Genomic DNA, 15297 nt, shown 5'->3' on the forward strand with positions numbered 1-15297 from the left:
GAAGACATCACTCTGGAGGAAGCTGACCATCACAGCAGACTCCAGTGCCCCAGATACAGTACTATTGCAATAACTGTGTGCATGTGAGTGTGTGTATGTGTGTCAGTGCATGTTAAGGTGGCCAGTACCCCTCATAACTCAAAGTTTGCATTTAATACTTTATTGGTAACGTCACATCCTGTACAATAAATTAGAATTCATTATGATCCTGTAAGATGGTCCTTTGTAGCCAACATATGCACTGCAGCTGAATGCTTATCTTGAGATAAGGGGTTAGGGAACAACTGCCCTGGTTTTTACACACCCTAAACACCAGCCCAGGGCAGATGATCTTGAAGAAAATCAGCAATATGATTTCATCCCTTGTTTTACATTTTGAAGCTCTCTGGAAGCTAAGATGCTGGCTACTTCCTTTGTCATTTGCTTTAGGGGAAAACTGAGATGATCTTGGAGGCTTGCGGCATTCTAATCTTGGGACTGGAGAGCCATCAGCTCTGTCTAGCACTTATTATGAAAGGCTGGGAACACTGTACACTGCATGACACACAACTCTTCTCTCTGGCGGTAGCAGCATAGGAAATAAACCTGAATGGGTCAGGTACAATCCTTCTTCATTTAACTTTTTAGCTATGTTTTTTTCAGACATTGAGTAGAAACAAAGGAAAACATGGTTACCCTTCAGATGAAATCAAAGTATTTTCTAAATCTGTTTCTTTGGTTTGTTTTTGTTTTGTTTTAATGAAAGGACTGCATCCACACTGGGTTGACCTGCAAGTACAGAAATATTTAAAAATTGACCCTATAAATACTGCAGCCCTTCAGAGAGCCTGAAGTGGTTAGCTACCCATTTCACATTGAAAATCAATGGAAATTAGGCACTTAACCTCCTCAGGCCCATTTGAAAATTCCAGCAGCTTCAGTTCCTAAAGCCAGATTTGTTGCATTTAAAAAAAGTCAGAAACAGATAGGAGAGTTGTGGATGTAATTCAAACTCTAATTTTTGAAAAATTTTCACTGGGTTTGTACTGCATCAGGGACATTTACCCATTGGTTAATTAATGATTACACAGCACTCTGGGAATGAATGCAAAGCTTGATATAAATGTTATATCTTGTTACTATTGATTGTACATAGGATGTGGCTTGTGAAGAGTATGGATGAATAGGTTAATCTTATTAATTATTTATCACAAAGTAACTAGCTTGATATTTAATGTATCTATTTAGATGGTGCATCCACCGCTTCTCTGCTGTCTGATTAACATTTTCTTCATAGACGGGAACAATGTTTGCATGCAGCAAAACATCTTATTTAACATGAAGTCTGGTGATGAAACAATCATGTTAATTAGCAAAGCTTAGTTACTCTAGGCCCAATTCTGATCCTGCTCAAAACAGTGTAATTTGTGGGCTGCAGTGGAATTGTTCTTGGTTTGCACTGGTTCAAGTGAGATCAGAATGGGTACACAAGAAGCAAATGCTGCATTCCCCCGTGAATCTGCTCCCTGCAAGGAGGAGCAATGCTGTTAGAATTCCTCTGGCCATAAACCAGTGTTTTAGAGGACTGTAGCCTGAAAAGGGGAGGGGTAGTTAATCTGCACCTAAGGCAAGAAGCTCTGGGTTGTAGCGAAGAGAGCAGCCAGCCAGCTTTTGGACTCCCATTGCACAACAACTAATATTAATAAGAGACTTTATGGAGGGGAAAAAAAAGCAAAAAAAAGCATATAGAATGGAAGACAGTGACTGAGATACATATTGTTTTCTAGGCTGCATTGTCCTCTTCCATGTGACACCCCCATTTGACATTATACTGCTATTATGAGAACTGGCATCCACCATTTAAAGAGATAATAATAAATTGGAGCTTGGAATTAATGCCTGATGGGTGGACATAAAGAACGTGTGGCTGTTATGGAAATCAGTCACATCATGTGCTTTAGATCTCAGCTACCTATTAGATTTTAAGTACGTATCAACAATGCTTTTTTTTTAATGTTGAAACATACACGCTATTTTTTAAACTTAATTTCAGGACTTGTTTTAAAGTTAGAATAAAACGCTTTAAGCTTTGGTGAAATGATTCACAGCTCACCTAAAAAGGCATAAATCAAAAGCAATTAGTTTACCTAGAAATCAACATGGCTGGAATGGTTTAGGCTAGTTAACATGAGCCTCTCCCTTTCCAGTTGTCTCTTGTTAATCTTTTAGACCTCCAGCATTTCCCATCCTCCTCCTTTCCTGTACCTGCACTGCTGTAAGACTTTCTAGTTTTACACTTCTGTGTCCTGTGTCCCCCAGTGCTCTCATTCTCACCAGACCTGTTCTCTGAACTCCTCATTTCCCCACTCCTGGTATTCTTGATCTTCTTTCACCTTTGTCCCTTCCCACTGTCCCCAAACTGCTCCTTCTCCTGCTCGCCTCTTCTTCTCTGATTTCCCTTCCCACTGCTTTGGACCTCTCCCTGCTTCTGTTATGCTGGATGTCCTTAGCATTCCTGCTACTCTGAGCCTCCATACTTACTGCTGCCTACCTTCTCATGGCTCCTGCTGCTTGATTTTTCTTCCCCTTGACTCCTGTTTATGGTCTGCCTCCTGCCCTCCACAGATTCTTTGCTGGGCCTGCTGATCTGAATCTCTGCCTCTTCCTTTGCTTGTGTGGCACTAAGAAAATAATTAAGAGCCATCTCATCTATGAGGCAAAGAGCAAGAAAATGGCACCATTTTTAAGTACAGCATTGGCACCATTTTATCTTCAGTGATACTTGTCCTGCAGTTGACAGTCAATTCAACTAATAAGCCAGATTCTGTCTTTAAAGAATTAAAAAATGGTCTAATTAAGCTTGTTTCTTAATTGCACATAAGTTCAAAAGCTTATCATTTTTTTTTTTAAATGAGAAAGAGTAAATTTCAGGTATAACCCTTGCTTCCAAATATCTCTAGCAGGTTTTGTGACCTTAAAAAAGAATCCACACAGCAATAGAGAAATAATGCTGGGAAAACTTGCTGTGTGAAGTAAAGCTATAAAAATGATTCTACACAAAGAGCTGTCAGCTGAAGAAAGTAACAAACTGATCTAAAAAAATGGAGAAACATTTTTTCTTAATAACCAGCAGAGCATGTGTCTCCCCTGATCCTTCTATTAAATGGATTTTATTTATTTTTGTAGGTGTTTTAGTTACCAAAAAATACACATATACTTAAGATTTTCATATGGCAGGACCCGTAACATAACTGTGTGCAGTTAAGGGCTTGAGTGACCTGGGTGTGGATAGGAAATGGGAATGGATGTTACGTAGCCCTGTGTATTGCTGGATAAGGGAATTCTGTTCTCTGTAGGACCCTATATCACCGTAGGATCTGAGCACATTTCAGTAGTGCTTGAGCATTGTGGCTAACATGGTCACATATGGTTAATATCTCTTTTGGAAATTTCTGCGTGCGCTTGGGAAATATACAAGGGTATAGGGTCGTTTTTGGTGCCTGTTAGCAGTTTGAAGGAATGCATTTTGGCACAGTTATAAACCAGTGGCAGGTTAATAAAATGAAAACAGAAGAACAGCAGAGAAACTTATTTTTATTTTGTTGCTTACCATTAGGAAAAGTCTTCATCTTCTATGTGAAACTGCACTCTCTTTTTAAAAATATTTTGAGTTAAATTTTTTTTTGCTAAAGGAAAATAATATATCTTCAGAATCTTCTTCACCCTCTTCTGTTTTGAGGTAGCTGGCTACAGGCCTGATTATATGGTGAGCAAGGAGGAAGTCTAGTGAAACCGGGCAAATATTACTAAATCATAGGATCTTAAACTGGGCATCAGTGGATCTCATAATGGGGAAATAAAATGCTGCCCTTCCAGAAACCCTCTGAAGACTTCATAGGGATTAAACTGACACAGATCCGTAAAAATGTAATAAGGTTCTATAGAAGCGACTCTAAAATCTTATAGAATTAAATATAGAATTAGGTCTTTTCCCTAGGTTTCTGGAACCATCCCATAGAATTCAATAGCAAGGATATAATTTTCTATTAATTTCTATAGAACTTTTCCACAAGGGTAAATATAAAAGGCCAGGAATAAAGACCAAATGTTCTCAGATGGCCACCCGCTCCAAACCACAGGTTCATTCACATTATTGCACCAATTCAGAGGGGGAACCGTAAATATCTTAATATTAAAAAATTAACTTTCTTCTAAAATGCCCATTTTACAATTGCCTGGTGCCTGACTGCACCAGAGGGGTATATTAATCAGCAGTACCACACAGTATGTCGTGTCTTATTGCTTAATTATATAGTGAAAGGGGACACAGGAAGGAAAGTGAGTAGAAACTGTTAATTTTGTAGTGCAGTATTTGATTCATATTTCAGTGTCCTTTTTTTCCTTCCAGTGGGAAGGAGATGGAGGAGGAGAGGGCAACAGCTGCCTGGTCTAAGGCTCCCATTTAATCCAACAGTGCTAGTTGCCCCTATAGTCCAAGCATAGGCTTCATGTTAAGCCAAGTGACTTATCTTTTTCTGGGATTTGTTCTGCTCATACTGAGCCACTCTGGCAGTGCAAATGCAACAAATGCTCATTGCTTGTTTCTTTCTAGGGGAGTCCCTATTATGTTTAGAGCTGATGTACCTAATTCTTGTGTTGCTCGTTAGACAGCCCCCCATGTGTGGGGTGGGGAGGAAGGAGGGAGGCGGGAACACATCAGGGCATGCAGAGGGCGTGGCAGGAGCATATTGCTCTTCAGTTATCCTCCGTAGTCAGATACATCCTTGGAAGACTCCCGCCAGTAGATTTTAGAGCAGTTCTGAGCTGGGTGAGGTGACCCCATACTAACATGTTAGCTGTTGCCTAGTGCATCTGCTATTGTCTCTCAAAGGCAGAACTGAAATAGCAGTATTACTTAAGAGAATTTTTTAGAAACAAAAGGGCTAGTGTGGACCTGGTCTTCATGGCTAGATATAGCCATTCAAAAAGCACAAGGCAGAATACAAGTTACATGCTTTTCTGTAAATGGCGTATTTTAGGTCAGTAGCGAACAGAATATATTGGCCCTTTAGTTGTGGGGGAGGGGAAGGGAAATCTTAAGCGGGGTCCTGCCATTTTTAAACCAGTGTATGTGTTTAAAATAGGATGTGAAATAGAACTGCTGTTCTATTTCAGATATAGACCGGTTTCCTATCACTTATACTGCTAAAAGCATAATGGCTGTACCTAACCCATGAGACTCACTCTTTCTTTGTATAATACCACAACTTAGGGTGTTTTTCCTAAGGAATGCAAAGTACTTTAGAAAGGTGAATAATTATTGATACCCCTCATTTTGCTCATGAGAAAATAGAGGCATGGAGAGATTGAGTTGCCCAAGACTATAGCAAACCCATGTCAGAGCAGGACAGGGAACCGAAGCCTCTTAATTCAGATCCCTCTTTCCAATTGCTTCCTTTTTTTCCATTTACAGGGAGTTTCCTAACACACTGGGATCCTTTAAGATATATATAAATAATTTAAAGAAAAGTATTTTGCTCCAGCTGCAATTTCCCACTGCAGAATAATTTAATAACACAGATTCTGGCTATAGGCTGCTGCTAGGTTGCTGTTCTGAGTACAGCCCAGGTTGTTAACATTTGATTGCTTTTTCGGCGGTGTCTGTCTATGGCATTTCTAAGACACCTATTACTGTGGTATCAAAGCATCTCAGTCCAGCTCCCAGTGGACACATGTGTTTGTCATAAAGCCTCCCACTGCAATGGCACTAAATAACAATCTTGTTAGCATTTTCAGCAGGGGCCAGGATTCAAACAGATCTATCGTATAATCCTAGAGGTGGTTCTCCTGTGTCACCACCATTGAGACTTCTTGACAGGAAGGTGTAAGGACGTTTGCACTGTCACTATGTGTGGTGAACCTTTCCTGTTGGAAAAAAAAAGAGACTTCAGTTTCTGGAGTTTTAATTTTAACCCCATCTCATAAGTACTAAAGAGACATCCATATTACATGGAATAAAATGAAGGCTCCTCCATATCTGAAAGTTATGGATAACATCTACGTTCATAAAATCATTCAAATAACTACTCTTACTACATGAATGTTAATATTTAGTCATCATATTAGTGAGGAGATAGTGCTTCCTATTATATTCACTTTGATCCATAAAGTGGATCCTCATGTTAGGCCAAGGGCTGGCAACATTTTTTGGGCAGTGCCAAAAACACCTGCAACCTTGACTTGTAAGATGCTGGCATGTCAGGGGCGGATGGTGGGGGAGCCATGACAGGCCCAATCCTTGTTGTGGCAGGGCATCTCTGTGCCTTTCCCTGAGGGTGTGAGTGCCAAACAAAATGCCTTTGCATGCCACACTCTGGCATGAGTGTCAGGGGTTACTTACCTCTGTGCTAGGCTATGGTGCCTCATGCTAGGCTATGGTTTCTACTTGTTATGCAGTTGAATTTGGACATGGTACCCATAACATAGTGTGTCGGTGCACCTTTGGGTGCCTGCCACTTTAAGGGCAGTGTCAGGCAACTAGCAGGTACCTGATGGTGGCACCCATTTTGACAGCAAGGGATATAAACGCTGCAGTTTGCTGCTGCCAGCCCAGGCTGAAGCATCGACTGGCTGAGCTGCAGCAGAAACATCTTGAAGGTAGGAGCAGGAGGCTCCTGGTACTGGGCACTGCACCCTGCTGGGGATGGGTGGTCTGCTGGGGCTCCTAGTGGTGTGGGAGCCCCCAGAATATGCCAGGCCAGTTACCTCCCCAGTGAAAGGTGAGGAGGGGCGCCTTAACCCCAGCCCCTGCCTTCGGGTGGGCTTTGGAGGCAGTTGTGGGAGTAGTGGGGCCAGGCATGGCAAGCAGAGTGCCACCTGAGCCGAACAGGAATGGGATATCCCAGAGACCCTGGAGGGGGTAGCATGGGGAGCATAGAGTGTGGCCTCGCACAGAGTAGGGCTGAATGGGAGTAGGCTAGAAGGGCTGTGCATGAGGGGGGCTGAGTAGGGCTGAATAAGGAGTAAGTTTGAAGGGAAGTCCCAGGGGCACGTTGAGTAGGGCCGAACGGAGAGTAAGCCTGAAGGGCAACGCAAGGGCCAGCCCCATGAGTAGTTGATTGTGACGATAAGACCCCAGGGTGGGGCACGGTGTAGAGGCCCTAGAGGGGCATAGTAGGAATCCCATGTGTGGGGAAGAGGCTAGGGCATGGTTGTGGATGCCTGAGGCCATAGTTTGGGCCAGAGGCTGAGTAGAGGGCTCAGCCAGAGAGTTAGAGGTGAGTCCTGACCCCGGTAAGTCCTCTGCTGCAAGGAGGCTGAGAGTGGGATGAAAGAAAGACCTTAAGGGCAAGCATAATGATCTAATGATCCAGGGAGGGAGGGAGAGTCCCTGTGAGACCCTGGAGCACCAGTCATGGTGTAGATTATGATTACATCATGTGGATGCCATCTGCGAGCCATGGGCTGTGGTGTGGGGAGGTTCAGAGCCGCAGACAGTGCCCCCTGACATCAGGGCTGGGAATGGGCAGCTTCCTGCACAACACCACCAGTTTATGGAAACAGCAAAGTTGTGGCAGGCGAGACTGGGTGGACTGCCCCAGAGAGACAGGTAGTCAGGCTGGCATGAGACCCAGACCTGAGCATACCCTCTGTCACAGACAGTTTTATAGAGGCTTCTAGGAATCCTTTCATTGCCCTAATTACATACTAAATTCCACAGTCCATGATGGGCAGGACAGTGGAAAACATCTTCAACAAATAAATTGTACATTTAATTACTTTTAAGTTTGTTTGCGGCATCCACTGTTTGTGCAGAAGCTAGTGGTTCTTAAATAAAAAGCAGCTTCTTTGTCATAAACCCCTCCTGCAGAGCATAAGCTTCACTCTGGAATGAAGGCTCCATGTATATGGTGAACTGTTGTCATGGAGAAGTAGACATGATAGCGGTTCTTCATTAGGCAAAATGGTGTGTTCTCATAAGAACTTAATTAACTTGAGTTAGCACGCAGTAAAATCCTAGTGAAGATAAGGCAGAACGTAGTACGTACATGAGTTAACCGTTTGAGTTAAAGGATAAGGATAAGCCTGCAGTTTTTCTTGATCTTTGAGTTCATCTGAGAAGTAAATTATCCTTGACTTCCTTGGTATTTTACTTTCTGTTGGGTAGTTTGGGTTAAAAACACACCTTTTGTTCTTGTAAAGACGAGCCTTTTTTTTTTTTAGAGTGCTAAAGACTCCATGAAGTCCAGATGAGACTTTGCTGTTGCTGTTGATTTTTACATAGAAAATACTGAAAAGTTATGGTTCTAGGCAGGATTATAAAACTTCAAGTAAGCCAAAGCTCTCAAAAGTTAAGCCATGTAGTACTATATATGAATATTCAAAAGACAAATGTCTGACACTGAAAATTGTTAGCACCTGAAGGGAATTCTGTTATGCACGGCAGATTCTATGCCAAATTTTATAGTTTCCTGTGCTATATAGGTGAAAATTGAACTGAAAAAAGTGTTTCTCCATATCAGTGGTTGTCACACTTTTAAATTTACGGTGTCCCTTGTTACACTCAAGGCACCCCTTGAAACATGCCAGCTGTTAGCTTTCACTCAGTTTTTGACTATGGAAAAATAGTAGAGTAATACTTCTGTTGCAAAAACTCAGAAAGACACCAGAAGGTCAGAGTGTTTTTAGCACTATGGATTCCTGTTTGAAATCTCTGGGTTTATCTTGTGAATTGTGTATGATTATCTGCACCTATAGTGATAATATGTTGGAATCACTGCTCCTTATCAATGCGTCTTTATGTGTATGTACTCCTGTGCTAATTGTTCATTGAATGTGTCAGTTATTGGGTCAAATTCAGCCATGGTACGCTGTTCCTTGATCGAAGTCAGGAGCTCCAATTACATCAGTGCCGGATTTATCCCATATATATTTTAAATTCAAGACAAAATGATTGGCATAAGTACAGTTACACACAAGAGAAAAACAAATTAAAATGACCATATTTTTAGGACTCTATGAATGCTAATCTGTGTAAAATTATACACTTGTCACACAGTTGCAGTGGGTTGATAATTCTATACCTAATAAAATGCCTTTATTTTAATAGGTAACTTTTCCTCAGCTTTCCAATGCAGTTGGATAATGTTATGATTCATTCCTACTGTACCTTCCCAAACTGCAAACCTTATACATTCTCACTGAGATCATGCATTGTAGGCATGCTAACAGCTCCTCAAATGAAGCAGTTGGATTCCTGTGTGTCCTCCCTCCGGAATGTCTCTGTTTTCTGTGTCTGCTTTTTTCAGTAGCCTGAAATTCAGGCTGTGTCACAGTCCTCTGTTATGATTGAAATGCGGGATGCCAGTTATTTATTTATGTAAAATGTTCTGAAGCATTAACTCAAAAAACCCATAGAAACTGAACTGGTATTGTAGTCAGTGCTTTTATTCAGGTCTTCCGATGCACTGTGAATGCCGCCTGCCTTTGTGTGTTCCAATCCCATGTTTATCTTGACGATGCCTTTGTGTTCCCTATTTGACATATTTTACTGTAAATAAAGAGCAACACTGTCTTGCAACTGTATCCACTGTGACATTTGACTCTCAACTGAATGAGTGCATTGTGTGATGTGTTTTGGAAACATTATCTCTTTTTAAGAAATAATCCAGTCCTTTAATAGTTTCCTGTGTGTGCCTGTATTCATTTACAGATTCAAAAAGATCAGGTGCTAAACCACCTCTCTACCAAACCCCAGACCATTCATTTAATCCATTCACAAAGAACAGGATAACATTTTTAAACTCCTGCATTAGATCTGCATGGATACAGTCTTTCCCTCAAACACAGGTATCAAATTAAATTCTACATTATCTTTTTAACATAAGCCTTTTGATCATGCTTTTTGGCTGTTGATGCTTTATTATTTTTCTGTATTATGTATTATTTTCCCATATTTCTCCTAGACAATAGCTAATATCTCTTTACCCAGATACTTGTGTCCAAAAGACTATTTAAAAAATAAAGGTTACTGGTGGTGGACAGTCCACAAACCCGATTCACTGTTCCATGCCGACAGTTCATTTAGCTTGCAACAGACCTTACCATAATTTAAATTGTTCCTTACTGTATTTTATATTGTGCCTCCATTTGACATTAGAGTGGTTTAATTCAACGGACTTTTCAAAAAAGACTTAAGTCATTTGGCACTTAATTTACGTATGCCATGTTTTTAAAAGTTAGTTTATAAGGTCAAACTACATTTTAAAACAATTATCTGTTGGTTTTACATACAAACATTAGGATGTTTTCTCAAACTCTGATGCCTTCCTTAAGCTTTGAACAGCTGGGGCACCTCAATGCTTTATAGTGGAGATTTAAAACTTGACAAGGAGTGGCCTTTCTGTCAAGGTTGAGTCTTTTGCTGTCTCTGTGAAAATCCAACCACATTTGGAGATGTTATAAGCCTACACAAATACACAGTCAGTCTCTTGACTCATTGGATTAGCAGAGTTATGGTATGTTTGTGCAATGGACAGAGACTCAAAACCCAGAATCATGTGGTTGTCCACTTGATGCCACGTGATAGAATTTCATTTTTTTCAATTTACCTGTTAAAAAACTAAGGAATTTTTTGTTTTTTAAATGTTGAAAGAACATTAAGTTTGCAAAGTCAGGCATTCATTGTTCAATGTGTGGCCCCAAGCCACATTTACTGTACGTTATTCAAAATACACTCTGAAGACAGAGTTATTAATTTCTCATGGGCTTCTTTAAAGTGCTTGTCACTACTGGATCTCAGTACTTCACAAACATTAATTATTTTCACAACTCTCCCATGATGTGAGTTTCCATTTTATAGATGGAGAACTGAGGAACAGAAAAGTTAAGATCAAAAGCATCCACTAATTTCAGAAGTCCAGCCTGAGACACACCAAAAATAGCTCTTAAGGGGTCTCAGGGTTTGTTTGTTTTTTTTAAAGAATTCTTAATTTTACATGACACTTCCTATGTTGAAAGCACACCTCCTATTGTGTGAATGTCAGTGGTAGTTTACAGTGCTCGCATTTTCTGACCTCAAGATATCAAGTTGGCCACCCAGAAAATGAGGAACACACAGTGACTATCTATAAACAGATTGGTTTAAGTGGCTTGAATATACCATATAGGAACTCTGGCTAAGGTGGGGAAAGAATCCAGTTTTCCAAGGCAGCAATTAGCTAACCTGACCATGATGTGGTCTTCTGCTCCCTGACATGTTCACTACCTGCTTTTGAACTTCAGTGATAAATGAAGGGATCTTAAAGGCAATAACCTCCTTTATTATACAGTCCAATTTGTGCCCAGATCACATCCATTCAGGGCTAAATGAAGAATGGGTTCTGTGAAAAAATACAGATGCACAAGGAGTACAAATTAAGGTTGTTTGCACAGGCCACCTTAATTCTGACTTATTCCAACTTTTGTGTGCTTGATATTGCAGCCTTGATAAAGTTCATCTAACACTGTGCGTGTGTCTGTCTAGCTGTACATTAGTGATGCACATTTGCCTGCTTCCTCTGCATTCTATTAATCCTTCCCTCTAGAAATTAAGTTTTACATGGTACTGCTTTTTTCTGCAACTTATAGAGCATTTACAGGTTACAAATTGGTGTGTTGTCAAGGTTTTATTAGAACTCTTTGGGGTTGAGGAGAGATGAATTTGGGATATTTATGCTCTGATATTTTTTATCTAATTTTTGCCAGAAATGGTGATGCTGTAGCTAAGAGGTGTGCACGCTACTTTTGAGCGTATGCTTTAGCTGAAAGGGGGAAGAATGGAAAAGGAAGCAACAGAGAAGCTAAAAATGGCATATTGGTGGGATTCTCCATTGGGAAAATATTAAGGCTCCTTAAGGGTAGTAATAATTATTGACCAAAGAGTTCCTGTAGTTCATATCAGAAGACTTCTGCCTTGAGTGATATTTATATTTCATGAACGTTGCAGTTTCTATTTTATCTTGCAGTGTGATAAAGTAGTGATCTAAGAACTCTCCACATTTTGCCAGGTTGCCTGTCCTTTGGTTAAATTAGTCCGGCAAATGACTCTAGTGTAGGTTTTCTGTACTTACAAACCAGTGTTTTATTGAAGGTTGTTGTGCATTAGACTTTACAGTTTACGTGGCCCAGACATTGCTGAATCTGTTTTGTGCTATGAGTTTATATATGTAGCCATACACGGGCACACAAACAACAAAAAACAGAAGTGAAATTATAATGCTACATTAGGAATAAACTGCAGAATTTTCTTTAAAAAAAAGGATTCTGCTAAGTGGAGAAGAGGCTAAACAAGTGTGGACAGACTAGTGTCTTGAGGCTCTACTAAAGCAGGAGAACTTTCGAAAGGACAAAGAGCCAGTTTGCACTGTATAAAGGAGTCTCTTCCTGGAAGATGCATGCAAAAAATTGGCATTCTGTAGATAAATATGCTTACAATTATTGCATTTGGGGCAAGGGGAGGGGGGAAGTAAAAAGTGCACCACCTAACAGTGCTAACGTTGCGTAGTACTTCAGGTCACCCTGGTTGAGAATCACTGCTCTATGATCAAATTCTGCCCTTAGACAAGCTCATGCAAGCCATACTGAATTAAATAAGTTGTGCTTATGCATCTGAGGACAAATTTTGGCTCCTCGCTAGACCAGCTGGATGGTGGATCTATAAGACTAATTACATATCTAAATGGATCTTTAAACATAGAATATGCCATCCAGATTCCATTAGGGACTGTAACAGTTCTCATAGTGTACAGAAAAGTCTGGTAGAATGGAAAGAATTCTCTTAATCCTTTCATGGGGCAGAGTTCCTGCGTGTTGTAGTGCTTTCCTTTTTGGATTTGTATTACAGTTCCAGAAATAAAGGTACAAGACATTTATGAAAAGATAAAAATACAGATTCAAAATAAAACCATTTTTGATGTGGCATACCCACCTATTTTAGAGCTACAAGTCGCTTGTCTTCAATATTTTAGAAAGTCTATGTAATGTTCCCATTTTTGCATTGTGTTTTCTTTCCCTGTTTTAATATTATTATGACTGTATTTTGACTGCAGGACCAGAACTTGCACAGTGGTCATTGAAACTATCTTGGGCCACACTGACTTCACAGGGTCTCATTTGGGTACCAGGGTTTGTCTGCTTGAGTCTGACTACATGAATATATGTATTTCAAGCAAAAATGAAAATTATGCATTGTGACATCAATTCAGCAAAGCATTTAAGCACATGAGAATCAAGCATATGTTTAAATGCATTGTTGAATAGAGATGTACTAATGAACTGGAGCGTGGGGAAAGTCTATAGCTTCTGAGGCTAAGTATGTTGGTGGGCAATTTTTCAAAGGTGTAATCCTCCCTCCCTCAGATTGTTATCTGGCCTTCTTCATTGCTTGATGTGAACTGGGTACTTCTCAACAGCTCTGGTCATGGAGTAGTATTACTGTAGCTTTGGACTGTTTCTTTGCTGGTGCTACTCAAGATTATAACATGGTACTGTTGTCATGAAAGGGGGCTTTGAGCTGTTCTCTGATTAGTTGTTGTCATAGTTCAAGAGTCCATCATGAAGTTCTCAACAATTATTGTACACCAGTTGCAGCTACAGCTATGCAAATAATTTATTTCTCATTTGGGAGCTAAATGGGGAGGAGGGAAAAGTGAAAATTATTTTAGTTCAGGTCAACCCCAAATGAAAAAAGTAGTTTTTCAGTACAACAGAAATGATTTGTTTTGGATGAAGCACTGTTTTGGGTTAAATGTTTTTTACATTTGTTTAAACATTTTGTGGGGCAATGTTATTTTAATAAAAACATTTTCACTGGAAATTAAAGGCTAGCTTCACAAGGGGATTTAGTTGCCATTTACAAAATGGAGGATGTCCCTTATAACTTATAGATAAGGGGTGGGCAAAATGCAGCCTGGGGGCCGGATGTGGCCCACCAGGCCATTCTATCTGGCTCCCGGGGGCCCTAAACATTTTAGAAAATTAATATTTATCTGACCTGGGCTGCCTGTCACGCAGCCCTTGATGGCTTGCCAAAACTCAGTAAGCGGCCCTCTTCCCAAAATAATTGCCCGCCCCTGTTATAGATCCATGGTTAAGGCACTCAACCAAGATGTGGGAAATCTGACTGATTCAGCGGGAGGGACTTGGATTTGCACTCTTAAGAAAGTGTCACAGCCACTTGTCTAAAGAAATTCAATATTAATTGGGACAGTATGAGAATGGGAACAACTGTATAGCTTGGTAGTTTTGATATTCAGCTGAAGTGAAGGATATCCTGGTTCTAGTCGATGCCACAAATGAGTCTGCAAGAAAATCTTCCAAGGACATACTTTAGCCACTGGGCTGTAAAAGAAAATCCTTTTCTTGGTTTTGAACTGGAACCCAGCACCCAAAAACAGACAGTTCGTTGTGACATTTTAAAATTTTTCTTGGCTCAGAACAAATCTCTGAATTCAACCCAAATTAATGAACACTTTTGACTGCCCCAAAACTACATTTTTCTGCAAATAAATAATTTGTCAAACCAAACAAACAAAATCAGTTCTACTTCAGAATCAGGCCCTCTGGAGCCAAATTTCTCAAGGGTATATTTTCATTAGTCAGTGGAGTTACTTCCGATTTACAATAGGATGAGAATCAGGCCCATACACTCTTTAAAATCTTTCTGTTTTCATTCTAGGCTTGCTAAACCCACAGTCCAATACTTAACACTCAGACGTAGGGGAACTCACTCCTGATTATAGCAAAGGGTTCTTTTTTCATTATATGCTGTGTATTATCATATATGTTATACTGTTGTTACCTTGCTGTATATACCTAGTGATCTGGAGTAATGTAGTGAGATGACATTTAGTTTGACAAATAAAACTGTTTCTGTTAAACCTTTAGAATATGGAAAATCGCCGCTGTCAGCTTAAATTATTCGGTATAGTAAAATAACCTTTTCAGTTAAGGACTCAATTCAGCGGAGAAAGATCTAAAATTATACCTTACTTTTACTTTTGGTTTTTTAAAGTGTAAAACATAACGCTTTTCAGTTGCAAAACATCCTTTTACCAGACACTATCTAAAAATCATTTATTTAAACCATGTCACAATGTTGTGTTAATCTTTGAACTACAGATACAGGACCAGGTGGTTTAACTCAATCAAAATGATGGAGTACTGCCGACTCTAGCTGTGGATCTGGTCCGCAGTACCTGGTTTAGGCATCTCTAATGCTTCCATCATTCTAGCAACTACATAGTAATGGTTTCACTGTACTAAAGATATCTTCTGTTT

General features: G+C 40.1%; 1 protein-coding gene across 1 annotated transcript in view; it reads right to left on the reverse strand.

Moving 5' to 3' along the window:
- Window positions 1-15076: 15076 nt before the first annotated feature.
- Window positions 15077-15297, reverse strand: part of LOC109310543 (translation initiation factor IF-2-like) — a 2626-nt gene continuing 2405 nt past the window's right edge. The window contains exon 2 of the mRNA XM_019535753.1: window positions 15077-15297. This exon is cut by the window's right edge and continues 1953 nt beyond it. The gene's annotated coding sequence lies outside the window, so the exon portion shown is untranslated.

Source organism: Crocodylus porosus, unplaced genomic scaffold, assembly GCF_001723895.1.
Source record: "Crocodylus porosus isolate Cpor-Errol unplaced genomic scaffold, CroPor_comp1, whole genome shotgun sequence".
NCBI classification, from domain to species: Eukaryota; Metazoa; Chordata; order Crocodylia; family Crocodylidae; genus Crocodylus; species Crocodylus porosus.